The sequence below is a fragment of the Protopterus annectens genome, chromosome 2.part2 (assembly GCF_019279795.1).
Source record: "Protopterus annectens isolate FY-2018-M chromosome 2.part2, PAN1.0, whole genome shotgun sequence".
Taxonomy (NCBI): Eukaryota; Metazoa; Chordata; order Ceratodontiformes; family Protopteridae; genus Protopterus; species Protopterus annectens.
In genome coordinates this window covers 961859488-961875181 of record NC_056730.1, presented here as the reverse complement: position 1 = coordinate 961875181, position 15694 = coordinate 961859488, and the positions used below count along the sequence as shown (strand labels likewise).

At 43.6% G+C, this 15694-nt stretch overlaps 1 protein-coding gene across 1 annotated transcript in view; it reads left to right on the top strand.

The window, feature by feature from the left end:
• Positions 1-15694, top strand: part of MAN2A1 (mannosidase alpha class 2A member 1) — a gene marked incomplete in the record, with an annotated part of 1886421 nt that overhangs the window by 816231 nt on the left and 1054496 nt on the right.

Below are 15694 nucleotides of genomic sequence, written 5' to 3'. Positions count from 1 at the left end.
AAGGGCATTAGGCCTCATTCTACCAGAGCAGCAGCCACATCAGCAGCTTTCCTCAGAGGGGTACCAACTAAAGATATTTTAGAAGCTGCAACCTGGAGCTCAGTGCACACTTTCACCAAGCACTACCACCTACCTCTCTACTCCAAATCTAGAGCAGGTTTTGCCACTGCAGTTCTGCAGGGCTTGTTAGCCTCGCCAAATCCAATCTAGACCCAACCACCCAACCTCAGCTTTGGGATTCTACCCAAGTGTAATGACTGCAGCAGTGAAACACGATGAACATAGTACAGCTGTGTACCTACCATAAATGTAGATGTGCGAGTGTATTCACTGTTGCAGTCCAGGTTACCCACCATCCCCCTCTTTGCTGGGACTATTCTGTACTTCTCAACTCTATACAGCCTGTGTGGTGTATTTGCTTGTAGATGAAAGAAATGTTTATAGTATTATATGCATTGTTGTTTGGCATACTTATATCTTTTCAGCCTTCCTATCTGGGGGCACCTGACATCTGGGGCAAGAAAAACTGAAGAAAATGGTGTCTGTTGCAACTTTTATACCCCTGACACACTGACGTCAGGGAAGAAGCGACAGCAACCGACGCCGGACCAAGACTTTAGAACTCGAGCTGACTGCGGGTCGCCTGCCGGCGGATAACCCAAGTGTAATGACTGCAACAGTGAATACACTCGAACATCTACATTTATGGTAGGTACACAACTGTACTTTTCCTCTTGCCTTCTTCCTGTCTTTCCCAAATCATCTTTACCAGATTGTCTTCTGCTTTTCTCTTAGATCTTTCCTGCAGTTGAAGCTACTTTGGCTTCTGCCCTAATCTTGTGTCTTTGTCTATCCTACAGCGTGCATCCTACCACCCGCCTCAGGTACTTCATTTCCATCACCTCTAGCTTCCTCAGCTGCTGTGCCTTTATTGCCCAGATTTCTGTACCACACAGTAGAACTGGTCACACCACTGTTTTGTACACCTCACTTTTCAGCTTCTTTGGCATTTTTCTGTCATATACTATACTTGACACTCTATGCCAGTTGGCTGCAGCCCCTCTAATTCTGGCTGTGTCCTCTTCATTCAGACTTCCCTTCTCAACCAAAGCAGTTGTCTGGCTACATGATACTTGAAGCTGTTAACCTGTTCCATTATCTTCCCTTCTGTCACAATTCTCAGCTTCTTCGGAGTTCCACCATTTGCTGCCATTACCACTGTCTTATCTGTACTCTGTTTCATCCCATGTGTCTTCAGTTTTGCATTCCATTCCTCTATGCTTTACTACTGATCTTGCTCAGTGTCTGCCTGTAATGCCACATTGTCTACATGCAGCACCTTTGTTGATCTGTCCCCTTCGACCTGTTTAACGTATTCCATCACCAAAAATGAATGGCAGTGGCCTCAGAGCAGAACTGTAATGCACACCCACTCCTACTGGGAACCCCTCTGTGAGACCAAACACTGTTCATACTTGAGTCATTGGGTCCTTGTACATAGCTTGCACTAATTCTACCAATGTTTCTGGCACCTTGAACCACTGCAGGACTGCCCAAATCAGCTTTCCTGGGACCTTGTCATGTGCTTTAACAAAGTCTATGAATGCCCAGTTGGACTTCTTCCTCCCTTCTAGTTTCTTCTCAACAGTCTGACTCACTGCAAATATTAAGTCAGTTGTGCTGTATCCCAATCTGAATCTGAACTGCTCATCTTCCGTCTTACTTTCTACAACTCTGCATATCCGTTTATCAGTCACTCTCTCTAGAACTTTCATGCAGTGTGACAGCAGTTTGATACCTGTGTTCTGCCACAGTTGTGGATATCCCTTTTGATGTCCTTCATGGATGCATCTGCAGTCATAACAACTGGGTTGTCCTGTCGTCAGGCAGCCCTTCAGTCGGCCGGATTCCAAAGTCCGGGTCCGGCTTCGGCTGATGTCGCACTTCACCCGACGTCATCTCTGCTGGTCTTCGGGTATAAAGGCATCAGCCGACGCCATTTTCTTCAGTCTTTCTTGCCGCGTGGCGCCCGAAGCAGAAGCTGTTCGCAAGTGCCGGTCGGTCAGATCCAGAGATTACTACTACCGAATACTCCTTCGAAGACTTCTAAAAGCTAAGTACCCCGTTGGGGACTCTTTCTTGCCTCAGCCGATGTCAGAAAAAGTCAATAACTGTTTAACTTGTGGGAAACAAATACCTCATAAAGATTTCCACTCTTACTGTTTGCCTTGTTTAGGCCCAGACCACGACATAGCAGCCTGTTCGGCCTGTGCTTCTTTCAACCGACGAACGCTTAGACGTCGGTCGGAGTTTGCTGAATAGTTTTTCGGCTCTGAATTTGCGTACATTATGCCGTCGGATCCTCCGACTACCCAAATTGTTAAAAAACGCAAAGAAAAGGACCGACACTTCATGCGGTCCGCGGTTTCGGCGAAACCTTGGTTAAGCAAACCGCGAGTGTCTCGGTTTCGGCCGAAACCGAGAAAAGTGAACAGAGTAGACGCGAATGAATGACTACTACTGAGGTTCCGGTTACCTTACTTGAATCGGCCTCAGAAATTTTACCTACTACAGTGGTTACTAGTGACTTATCAGACACCATCCCTTTGGATGTCTCTACCCCAGCACGTGGTGCTGCTAGGCCTCCTGCAGCCATGTCTATTAAGGCCTTCGCCAGGGCTAAAGCAGCCAAATCTACTAAGTCAGTGCCTGTTAAACCCCCTCAACCAGGCCCACTTCTAGTTCACAAATGCTTACTCTGGCAGAAGATTTAATATCCTTAATTAGGGGATCTCAATCTCACCCAGACAGGGCCTCTCAGCCCCAGAAAGAGACCTAGAGCAGAGCCCCTCGAGCCTGTGTCCTCTGATGATTCTGCGGAAGACTCAGATATTACAGACCAGCCAGAGGCTCCTTTCTCCAATTTTGAGGACTCAGATGCTGAAGAATCCATTCCAGCTGCTTCCCCACCAGAAGAATTCTCCTTTGGGGAAACCTTACATGCCATGAGAGAACAATTCCAATGGCAAGAACAGGATTTTCAGACTCCAGAAAAGACTTAGGACTTTTCTGCACCTACCACAACACAGGCCCTTAGCTATACCTCCTGTCCTCTCTGTTGTGGACGATGCATTTAATGATGTTTGCACTGCACCAGATTCTTTACCTCCAGCACCTGCCAAACCAGATAGATTTTACAGGGTGCCAGACACTCATCATCACCTATACAAGGCCCCACTTGCAGACCCGAAACTATATCCCAGGGCCCTAAGGCAGTAGCCTCAACCACAGCAAAAACCCTATTCCTTCTGAAAGGGAAGCCAGGTCTTTAGACAGATGGGGCAAAAGGTTTACACCTCTGCTACTCTCTCAGCTAGAGCTTTAAACTGTCAGTTTCACATGATACAATACCAAGAGTTTATGCTTGATCAGTTAACTAAAAGCTATCCTCTGATGACTCTATAGATAAGAAAAATCTATTAGAAATGGTAAATAACATACAACAGGTTAGTAACCATTCCTTAAAATGTGGCTATGATGCACTGGAGGCTTCATTTAGATCAGCCATGACTGGCACAGTGATAAGAAGACATGCATGGCTGAAGGAACAAGTTTTACCGGATCATGTTAAAGCTAAGTTATTAGATGCTCCTATGGATAAGACCAGTTTGTTTGGTACACCTGCCCAGCAGGTAATGAAGAAAATGGAAGAAAAGGCAAAATCTGTACAAACGGTTAAAGATTTCTTGCAGGTTCAGCCCCAAGGTTTAGCAGGAACTGGCCTGCCAAAATTGGTCCTTTCCTGACTCCACAAGATCCCAAAGGGGCAGGAATAGACGTTCCAGAGGCAGAAATCAATCCAGAGGGGTGCCTACAGAGGACGACAGTGGCAAGGTAATAACAGAGCCACAGGCACAGCCACTACCACTACAACAGGGCAATCACAGTGACTTGATTCTAACTCCGCCTACCAGGGAACAAATAGCAGCACCCTTAGGCGGAAAATTAACCTTATTTTCAAAGAACTGGCACTATATCACAAAAGACAAGTGGATTTTGCAAACCATAGACCAAGGTTACCGGTTCCACTTCCACACTATACCAGTCAAAAGAGGAATGCCAAACCTACCTCCAAATCATAAAACAGAAGCTCTACAGCAGATAATGCAATTAACAAAGATGAGAGCTGTGGAAAGAGTACCAATAACAGAACAAGGCAAAGGATTCTACTCCAGACTATTCCTAGTTCCAAGAAAGGAAAAAAGTTGGAGACCTATTCTCGATCTGTCCACCTTAAACACATACATCATTGTCCCAAAATTCAAGATGCTGACCCTACAGCAACTTCTTCCCATGCTGGGCAAGGAGTGTTGGCTGGTAACTCTAGATCTCAAGGAGGCATACCTGCACGTCCCCATTCGACCAATTTGCAGAAGATACCTCAGATTTCTTGCAGGATCAGAGCACTATCAATTCTCAGCATTGCTCTTTGGCTTATCTACCGCGCCCAGAGTATTCACAAAATGCCTGGCATCAGTAATCGCCCACTGCAGATTACAGGGAATCCAAATTTATCCATACCTGGACGACTGCCTGCTACAAGGGGACAACAAAAGCAAGCTGACAACAGATTTACAAAGGGTCATTTACTTGCTACAAGCACTGGGATACACAGCCAATTTGCAAAAATCAAGGCTGATTCCATCCCAAACAAGGACATTCTTGGGCGCGGAATTGGACACAGTAAAACAAATGGCATTCCTAACTGCAGAAAAACAAAAAGATCTCCCTCTTTACTTCTTGGCACTAACAAACCACAGCAAGCTAACAGCAAGAAAAGTTCTGCAGGCCTTGGGCTTCATGGCATCATGCATAATCTTGGTTCCACATGCCAGACTGCATATGAGAAAACTACAGTGGTACCTAAAGAATTTATGGTCCCAACACAGGCACAGCCTAGAAGCAGAAATTCCACTAATTCCATGCCTAAAACAGGAGTTCCTATGGTGGGCTCAAGCATGCCAGTCAAACCCAGGCTTACCCTTTCACAAATATCAAGCAAGCCAAACCATCACAACAGGCGCCTCAGACCTAGGATGGGGGGCTCACATGCTGGACAAATGCGTGCAAGGATTGTGGACGCAGGACCAGCTGCACCTGCACATCAACCTAAAAGAAATGCTGGCAGTAAAACTGGCAATCCAAAAATTCAGACCATTTCTCAAAGAAGGCCATTTGATGATAAGGACAGACAACACCACAGTCATGTGGTACATCAACAAACAGGGAGGCACTCATTCATAACCCCTATGCAGAATGACTTTGGACCTTTGGAACCTGGCACTCAGCTACAACATCCAGTTACAGGCAATGTTTGTACCGGGAAAGGAGAACACTCTAGCAGACATGTTAAGCAGAACCACCTCGGATGCTCACGAATGGATGCTACACCTGGACATCTTCAAGACCATCGCAAAGAAATGGGGAATGCCACAGATAGATCTATTCGCTTCCCCTCTCAACCACCAGCTCAAAAAATTCTGCACAAGGACATTCCATCCACTTGCATCGAAAGTGGATTCGCTCTCCTTCAGCTGGAAAGGCCTGACAGCATATGCATTCCCACCTCTTCCCTTGATACACAAGGTATTACTAAAAATCAAGGAGGAACGTCCAAGGATAATCCTGATAGCTCCAAACTGGCCAAGACAACACTGGTACCCATTGCTGAGGAGCATGTCTCGGGACAAAATGTGGTCAATACCCCTGATGCCTTTGATGTTAACTCAGAACAACTACAGCATCATGCATCCAAACCTAAAAACGTTGCAGCTGACTGCATGGCACATCACTTAGCAGCAACTATTCCAGATCTCTCCCAAAGGGTTAAAGACATTATCCTTGAAGCCCGCAGACCTTCAACAAGAAGGAACTATGCAGGGAAATGGAAAAGGTTTGTCATTTGGAGTGCTGAAAGAGGAAAGGATGTGTCAAATATAGATATGGCTAACATTCTGGAGTACTTGGCAGAGCTTCTACATACAGGCCTGTCCTATTCCTCCATCAAGATACATGCATCAGCTATTTCAGCAGAATACAGCTTTGATCCACCTGTCTTCTCACATCCTCTACTCAGGCAGTTCCTCAGAGGGATCAAGAATGTAAAACCTCCTAGGAAACCACCACTGCCAGCTTGGGATTTGAACTTTGTGCTAGAAAAGTTGACACTGCACCTTTTGAACCAGCAGCAACAGCAGACCTACAGCATCTTTCATGGAAAACTGCTTTCCTACTGGCAATAACCTCAGCAAGGAGGGTTTCTGAACTTCAGGCCCTAATGGCAGTACAACCCTTCCTAATCTTCCACCAAGACAGAGTGTCCATGAGGACTAATCCTACATTTATGCCTAAGGTGGTATCCAGAGTATCCTTAAACCAGGCAATCCACCTACCTACCTTCTTCCCCAACCCACAAAACAGAGGGGAAAGAATGCTGCATACCTTGGATGTACACAGACAGCTACGCTACTACCTGGACAGAACAAAAGTAACAGAAAACTGACCAGCTTTTTGTAGCCTATGCAACAGGAAGGGAAGGAAAAGCAATTTCCAAACAGACAATCTCCAAATGGATAGGAAATTGCATACGATTCTGTTACTCCTTCCATGGAAAACCAATTCCACAGAACATACGACCTCAGTCTACAAGAGCAACAGCCACTACCACAGCCTTCTTACGAGGAGTGGCAACCAAGGACATTATTGAGGCGGCTACTTGGACCTCCGTGCATACATTTGCCAAGCATTATAATTTACCTCTGTATTCCAGATCCCGAGCAGGGTTTGCCACTGCTGTACTGCAAGGGATCCTAACCACACCATAATCTATTCTTCCTCCTCCCCTAGTTGGCTATGGTATTCTACCCAGTTGTTATGACTGCAAATGCATCCATGAAGGACATAGTACAGTTTTGTACCTACCATAAATGTAGATGTCCGAACTGGATAGCATCTGCAGTCAGGATTACCCTCCCTCCTTCCCCTCTGTGGTACTCCTAGGGTATTTACCCTCCTAATAGCTAGCTGGTGGGGGGGAGTCTCTTATGGTGTATTTGTTTGTATATATGTACATACATGCTTATTTTTTGTGTTTGCCTTCTATCCTTTGGGAAACATTGGCATTTTTACCCAAAATTTAGCCTTCCAAGAGGGCAACTGGCATCTGGGGCAAGAAACACTGAAGAAAATGGCGTCGGCTGATGCCTTTATACCCGAAGACCAGCAGAGATGATGTCGGGTGAAGTGCGACATCAGCCGAAGCCGGACCCGGACTTTGGAATCCGGCCGACCGAAGGGCTGCCTGACAACAGGACAACCCAGTTGTTATGACTGCAGATGCTATCCAGTTCGGACATCTACATTTATGGTAGGTACAAAACTGTACTTTCTTGTACACTGGCATGAGTATGCTTGTTCTCCAGTCATCTGGGATCTGTCTTTCTCTTCACACTGCTTTGAGTACCATCAGGAGTCATTTCTCCCCATCTCATGCAACTTCTTTATTATATCTATTATGACCTCATCTGAGACTGATGCTTTCCCTGATACGGTTTCCTTAGTGCTGCTGTTCTATGGTGGGCTCCTCCTCTTATCTCATTGTAGGCAGCGTCTGAGGCAGTACAGCTTTTGTGGGAGTTTTCTTCATTCCTTCCCATCTACCTTTGATGTTCTGTGGACTGGTGAGCAGGTTGTTGCTAGCATCCATCATGAAGGGTGTCTGATTTTCTTCTTTATCTTTATGTCTTTGCCTTTCAACCTGATATAGTTTCTTTCTGGCACCTACTGAGTCACTTTCCAGAAGCTGGTAGAGTCCTGTGATGCCCTGTTCACTGCTATTGCAACTCCTTTTTTAGCCTGTTTGCTAGCCAACCAGTATTCCTTCCAAGCCTGGTCCCTCTTTTTGATTTCCCACTTTTTCCTGCACTTCTCCTCTGTTTTAATGATTTCCTGGACTTCTGAATTCCACCACCAGCTTTCCTTGTGTACCTTATTTCCATGTCTGACTCTGCCACACATCTGTTCTGTAGTCCTCATACATGTTGTTTTGAGGTATTGCCATTCTTCTTCAACTCTACCTATTTCCTCTTCTTCTTGGGTGCTAGAGCTCTGAGTAATTCCTTGAACTGTTGTGCTTTCTCACCAGTCAACTTCTAGGTTTTCAGCCTGGTGTCTGTTGATCTTAGAGCCTTCTCTGACCACTGCTTGCAGCTGATTTTAGCAACCAGTAGTTTATACTGTGGGCAAACTGTTTCACTGGGGATGACTTTACAATTTCTTTCTATCCCACTGCCCTTTCCTTAGTAGGAGGAAGTCTACCTGAGTTGCATGTCTGCCACATTTTGTATGTGATCTTGTGATTAGCTTTCTGAACCATGTGTTGGCTACTTTCAAGCCGTTTGCCAGATGGAAGTCTAGACTAGTCTTTTATTCCTGTTGCCCACCTATGTGGACCCAGGGAGTCCTCATATCCTGTTCTGTCTGTGCCGATATGTGCATTCAGGTCACCCTTTATCAGCACCAATTCATGTTGTCCTGCTTTATGTATTAGGTCCTGCATCTGCTGTCTGAATGCACTCATCTCCTCACTATCAGAACACTGTTGTAGGGCATAGGCTGTTATGAATACTGTCGTGTCGTTAGGCTGGAGTCTGACTGCCATGAGTCTCACTAATTCTGATGACATCCCTCATCACCTTCTGAAGCCTGTCTCTCATCACAATTCCCACACCATTTCTAGCCTGTCCTCTTCCTGAGTAGTAGACTCTAGATCCTAAGCCAAGTGGTTTAGCTGCACTGCTGTTAGATTTTGTTTCTTGAATACATAGGATGCCTAACCTCCTCCATTCCTTCATGTCTTACACTTCCAAGCTCCATCCTGTCAAAGAACCTACATTGAGTATAGCAATTCTTAGTTGAAGTTTGGCAGGTTGATTGATTTTACATCAGCGTTTGCTCAACAGACCTGTCTCAGTTAATACAAGCTGGGCAACTGGACACCAGCTGGCCAGTAGCTTACTGGCCCAGGGCTGCTGGGTTTTATGGTGGGCATGCACTGGCCAATAGAGGCACATACATCCCTCCCACTGTTGGCATGGGTCCCTGGCGTCAGTCAGAGTAGGGCAAGCCCTCAACTCACTTATAACTGGCAGATATCCATGCCCATTGGTGACATCACTCAACTCCGTTGAGTGGCTAGCCCTGCCATGGCATGCAGTCTGTGATCCGTTTTTCTTTTCTTGAGAATACTGCGCACCGCAATAGATGCCCAACGTGATTGGTCTATACAACTGTTTCCCCTGTAGGGCACCATGTAAAGTTTGTGCTGCTGCCCCACAGCTCCATTCATTGGTAAGTTTACGATGGGAAACACTCAGCTTGTTTTTTTGGAGGTGGGAGGAATTCCACAGAGACACAGGGAGAACATGCAAACTCCAAACAGGCTTTCGCCGGAGGTCTGGTAAACCAGAAGACAGTATCAGACAAATACTGGAAAACCAAAGGCATAACTATGTGTTGTGAGTGCTGGTTCCTCTCTTAGAATTGTTGGGGGGGGTCGATATTTTCCATAAAACAAGTTACGATTTCCTTGTACTTTAGCCTTCTGGCATCCTTCGCCATCACTTTATGTTTCTCAGAACTGGAAGTTGGCTTAGACTCCTTATACCAGAACTGGTCAAGTCTTAATTTGCACCAATGAGTACTTTGTGTTGTCTCCAAAGGGTGTAAACTTCATTTCACATCAAATCCAAGAAAGACGTCCACTGTACCAAAAGGTCAGGAAAATCAGGTCCCACTCATCTTGGCAGAGATTTTATGGCAAAAAACAATAGAACTTGTTCCCTTTTGTCTGAAGGTTAAAGGGTTTTACTCCAGACTGTTTCTTGGTCCAAGAAAGGATGTGTCATAGAGAATCATTTTGGACTTGCAAAGGCTAAACTGATTCTTGTTGGTTCCAAAATTCAAGATGTTAACTCTTCCAGTCATCTTTCCTTTCCTAGATGAGGTTTCAGATCCTCTTGGTGGTGATAGAGCTCAGTGTTGCCTACATCCACAGCTTTGTTTCAGGAGTCACCATTATCAGCTTAGTTCCTTGTCTTTTGATTTGGCTACTGTGTCCAGAGTTTTTATAAAATGTCTGGCTGCAGTCCAAGCTTACTGCAGTACCTTGGGTGGCCACATTTAATTTTGCCTGGACATTTGTACTCTTTAGGCAGAATCTCAAGAGGAGCTACAGGAGGCACTGGAAACAGACTAGGTTTCTCCCTGAGTGAAAAGTCAAACCTATACCCAGCCATATAAATGATCTTTGTGTGTCAGCAGTTGTCTGTCTGCTCCAAGGAAAAGAGAAACTGCATTTTGGCCTTTTTTTGTAGGGCATGCTGAAGCAATTATTAGTGACAGGGAATTTCTGAACATGCTGGGCTATGTGATACCATTAGCCAGGTTAAATATAAGCTTTGTCATACTAGCTGAATCCCAGCATCCTTGGGTAGGATACATCCAGTCTGTTAGCATTACTGCAGCAGTGATCCATTTGAACATCTACTGTTATGGTAAGACGGTAACTTCTTACTCAGCTGTATTTTCTTTTACATGAGTAATATGCTGCTTGTATCCCCCATCCAGGGGGTGCTTGGAAGTGTCTCCTATGGATCACCATAAATTGGTGAAAGCCCTCTGTACTTCTTGCTTAGAGAAACTGGACACACTTCATTGGCAGTCATTCCTGCTATTGGAGAGGTCCCGGAAAGGTTATGGCCTTAGCCAGCTCAGAGAGAGTGCAGTACAGGGACCATTTTTGGACTCAGCAGTGTCCACTATGCCCAGAAAGTAAATTATATCCTCTATATAATTGAGAATGTGGGTGTTTGACTGGACTCTGTCTTAGTTCCTTCAGAGTCACCACATCTTCAGTTTTTTTTCTGGAGTGGGACCCTTGTCTCTGGTCCTGGAGTGAGGAACTATTCCTGCAAATCTTCAGGTGTGTCTTTCCTGTTTGAAACCAGACTGATTTTAGATATGTCACATTTGGTTTGAGAACCTCACCTCAAGTTCCACATGGTGCAGGAGCTGCTGTCTCCCTATGTGGCTCCGTGTCACCCGTTTGGAGTTAAGAGCACTTCAAGCTACTTCCCAGGCCTTCCTTAACTGGTCAAATGAGCAGTTCCATTTTACTGTACTCAAACAAGTATGGCAGTGCTGGTCTGGCAGTGGTGTTTCACATCTACATGGAAGTGAACATGTTGTTAGCTGCTGTGTTCCATGTCACCAGGCTTCTGCTGTAGCTAAAGATTCAGAGCATACAGTCTTGCATGGAAGCCTGAAAATACTGTAGCCCTATTGCACGGACAGCACAAAGAAACAAATCCACGGTAAGTGTAGCAGAGCATGTGGATTTGGCTGAAAATTCAAAACCATGCACGTCAGCTCTTTTGATAGTGAGGTTTTGTAGAGATAAACCTGTCTTCCACTCAGGAAAACCTCATTCTCTTCCTGTTCTGTTTGATTCATCAGATCAGGGGAAGTAACAATGAATGTCTTTTCTCTTTTGGCATGGAATACTTTTGCATGCATACTTGCTGCTGATGAGGCTTCATACATGAAAGACCTAAAGGCATTTTTGACACCCCTTCTTGGCTGAGAAATAGTGTATTTCAGTTATTTTAGTCTGTGACCATATAGCAGGTTATCTTTGGCCAAGCTGATGACAGCACCCTCTGACTGAGTGACGTATTTCTCTGTTTCAGTGCATGGCTTCCAGTGTAGACTCCTGGATGCCACAAGTTTTTTATTGCTAGTATCTGAGGTTATTAAGGCTGCTAGGAATCCTTTCACGTTGAAACCTGTTACCTCCCAGTGGAAATGTTTTTAGTTTAGGCAGAACAAGGACCTGCAACACTGAAACGCTCCATGTGCTGATGATCTCTTGCTTCTCTCAGACACTGGTATGAAATGGGTGTTTGTATTCCATGGTCATGGCACGTCAGCCATCTCAGTGTAACATGATACTTTGCTGGGCCGAACTATATCCCAGCACATTGACTGCTACATTATGCACTCCCCCAGTGGTACTCGAACTGCATAGTGACAGGCTTACCATTCTGTGGCTTGAGCCTACTAAATTTTAATTGTAACTCCAACTGTTTACAGCTGGAGTATAACAAGCAAACTAAATCAGAAAATGCAAGTTATCTGGAGAAAACCGAAGCTCTTTTGAGTGAATATGATTTTTTTCGTTTTATTCTTTATTCAGTACATTCTGCACTTAAGACCTATTCACATAGTCCTTGCAATGCATTCTTAAACATTTTATTTCTTTTATTTCTGATATCCCCTTTTTTCTTTCTCTTAGTCATTCTTCTCCTTCAAGTGATCTATTGCTTTCTGCATGCATTGCTTCAGTTTGCAGCATGTTGATAGCAAATAATGACTTGATTTTAGCAATGTTCTGCCACAGGTTTCTTTCTCTTTCATAAGTGTTTTACATGTGCATTTTATGGCCTTCCCTTTCCCCTTACGTCTTCAGTTTTTAGTCTGTTTTTGTTTAACTTCCTTTCTGCAGTAAAAATTTAAAATGAACTTTTTGCCCAGGGCCACATGTGGGAGTTGAAGCTTGGGAAAGAATTTCTTAAAGGCTAAAAAACCCAACGCCTCTTAATAGCTGTAAACTCTTTCTTTTAATGAAGCACCTAACTGAAGTTGATATGTTACAGTGCTTTAAAAAAATCATTGAAGTGTAGGCAAAAAAAAAGTAGAAACTTGAAATGTAAGCACACTTTTTTTAGCAACTGACTTCATTTCTGCGTCTCACTCTTGTCCTGGTTATGGTGAGAATTGACTCAATTCCAGGCATGAATGCTGCTTTAGAATCTTTATTCTGAAGTCACAGAGGTGACTTGAACGAACTAGAAAGGCATTTATTTACTTGCTAGACTTGCATACCATGTGGGATAGAGTCTACTTCTGGGTGAAAGAATGTCTTGTACCTTTTTCAGTCAGTTTGCAAGCAGTTAATGTAGAAGATTTATTTATTTTACATTTGTTAACTGGGAAAGTCCAACTGGATACAAGTCCGTTTTCAATGGAGGCTCGGGGAGAAAAGCTCCAGACATACATAACAAGTATAAATACAGTGAAATTATTACAGTGAATTATCACAAAATGGACATTTGTTCAACAATATATACACACGTTCAGGATTTTCTAAAATACACAGAGGAAGTAGTTGGAAATTATTAGCTGAATAGGAAATAGTTAGAGATTACATCTTATCACATACATTTATAGTGGTTAACATACATGGTTGAGGCAAGATATCATCCTTACTTTAATTCTCTCCAGTAGGCGAGAGACATATACTCAGAATTTTAAATAGTTAAGAGAATCAGTTTCATTCCTGGAATAAGGTTATAATTTATAGTTGATTTTTGAGTGGGGTTTAGTCAGGGTCAGATTAAAACTGAATTATTAATGTGCTGCTTCCTGTCATCCAGGGATTGATATTTTTTCAGTCTGCATTGGAATGCTGCATAACTCTGAACAAGTCACTTTCCTTGGGGTAACTGGAAAATTAGGTTAGGCTCTTCAGAGGTTTCCTTGACCTGCATGCCTATTAATTTCCTACCTATAGACATGTTCTGATAATCCTTAGTCAGCTGTGAGTTTGTCTTACTCATTCCATTGTAAAGATCCTTGTTTACTTCTTTCCACTGCCATTATGGATTATTCCAGCTTTAAATAATTCAGAATTGCAGTCCAGCAGATCCCCTGTGGCACACCATGAATATGGGTTTCAAACTGTGAGTTTATGAAACTAGAACTTCTCTTTTAGCTTTCCACTGAGAATTAAGGTTACAAACTGCTGACATGCTTCTTTTCATTCATTTGTTAGTGCTGAGTTTGACTTTATCAGTTTTCATTTGCCTGCTTTGTGACTTTCAAAAAAATGGGATCCTGGTTGAACGTACTTTACTTATGTCACCCCCTTCAACCTAAGTCACACTTCACAACTCTTTACAATCTCCTACTCCACTCCATATTTTGTTTTTCCAACTAATGTACCTTATCACTTTATCTCTGCAGACCTTCCCTCTACCTCTTTTTCCCTCCTCCCTACTCACCTAAGCTACACTCTTCTTATAATCTCCTTCTTGCCATCCTTCTTCCTTCTATAACCATAATATGAACACCATCTTTCATACTAAAACACCTCTCAATTTCCCCTCACTGTCTCTAATCATGTAATCTTTCACATGTCTTTAAAATATCTTATTATTATTGTCCTGGGTCTGTACTCTTCTTCTTTCAGCTTTTTCCGGTTAAGGGTCACCACAGCGGATTACCTCTCCGCTCATGATTGGAAGTAGAGTTTTACGGTGTCGAGTTGCCAGCCCAGCGCCCAACCTTCCACGGAAGGCACACACAAGCACGCACTCACGCCTAAGGCCAATTTAGAGTGTCCAGTCTACCTACAGCATGTCTTTGGGATGTGGGATGAAACTGGAGCACCCGGAGGAAACCCATACAACCACATGAAGTACATGCAGACTCTGCACAGAAGGCACCCCAGCCGAGGATCGAACCGGAGAACATCTTGCTGTGAGGCGACAATGATAACCGCTGCACCACCATGGCTGCCCTATAACATACTACTCTATGTAACAAATAATGACTATTGAGTTTTTCCACACATATTTTCTCCAACTCATGATGTTGTTTTTTGTTGCACTTTATTATGCAACGTGTTTGTTTTGTTCTCATTACATTTTCACTCTTATGGTTTGTAGTGTAATATGATTCTTTGTGATTTTAAAATATCTGTACTTGATGTTGTGTAGTGTAATATGATTCTTTGTGATTTAAAATGTCTGTAGTTGATTTTTGAAAAATTTGTTATTATGGAGCTTTTCTCCCTGGGCCTCCTCTGAAAATGGGCACTTTCTGGCCCAGTCGGACCTTCCCAGTAAACAACTGTCAAATAAATAAGTCACTTAGGCAGATACTTTCTTGGTTAGCCTGTGAAAAGAGGCAGTTGAGAAAAGCAGGTTTACCTCATTAACAGAAAAAAAAATTAAAAAAGTGGACCACTCCACCAGACTTGTGCACAGCACAAGTAAATCTTCAGGAAATTTTGGGGGCTTCAGTCTCGCATAGCTCATGCAATACAGTGCCTCTTATTTTAATAATCTAACTCTGAGCCCTTTGCCTTTGGTACATTTAGTAGGACAGCTGTATATATTACTATTGGCCCTTCATTCCCAGTATTAAGTAGTTTAAATCTCAGCTGTGCAAAGTGTATTGACATTTGCACAGCAGACATTTTGGAAAAAATGTTTCCAGTAGCAGCATTCTGGCAAGTTAAAAGTATGTAGGAAGTGTATTTGTGGCCCAGCAGTGATTTTCCAGGAAATTCCTTAAGGGATTTCAGCATCTTGAGCCACTTTTGTAGGGTATTCTCCACTCAGACTTGAACTACATGACTAAGAGGCTTGCCCTTTCAGTTTTAGATTGGGTTAGTTTGGTAGGTCTGATTTTTATTTATTGGAAGATGCTTTTATTGGTGGCCATCTCCTCTGCTTGTAGGAACTCTGAGCTGAAAACTCATATTTGTAGGGAGGACCATATCACCCTTCAA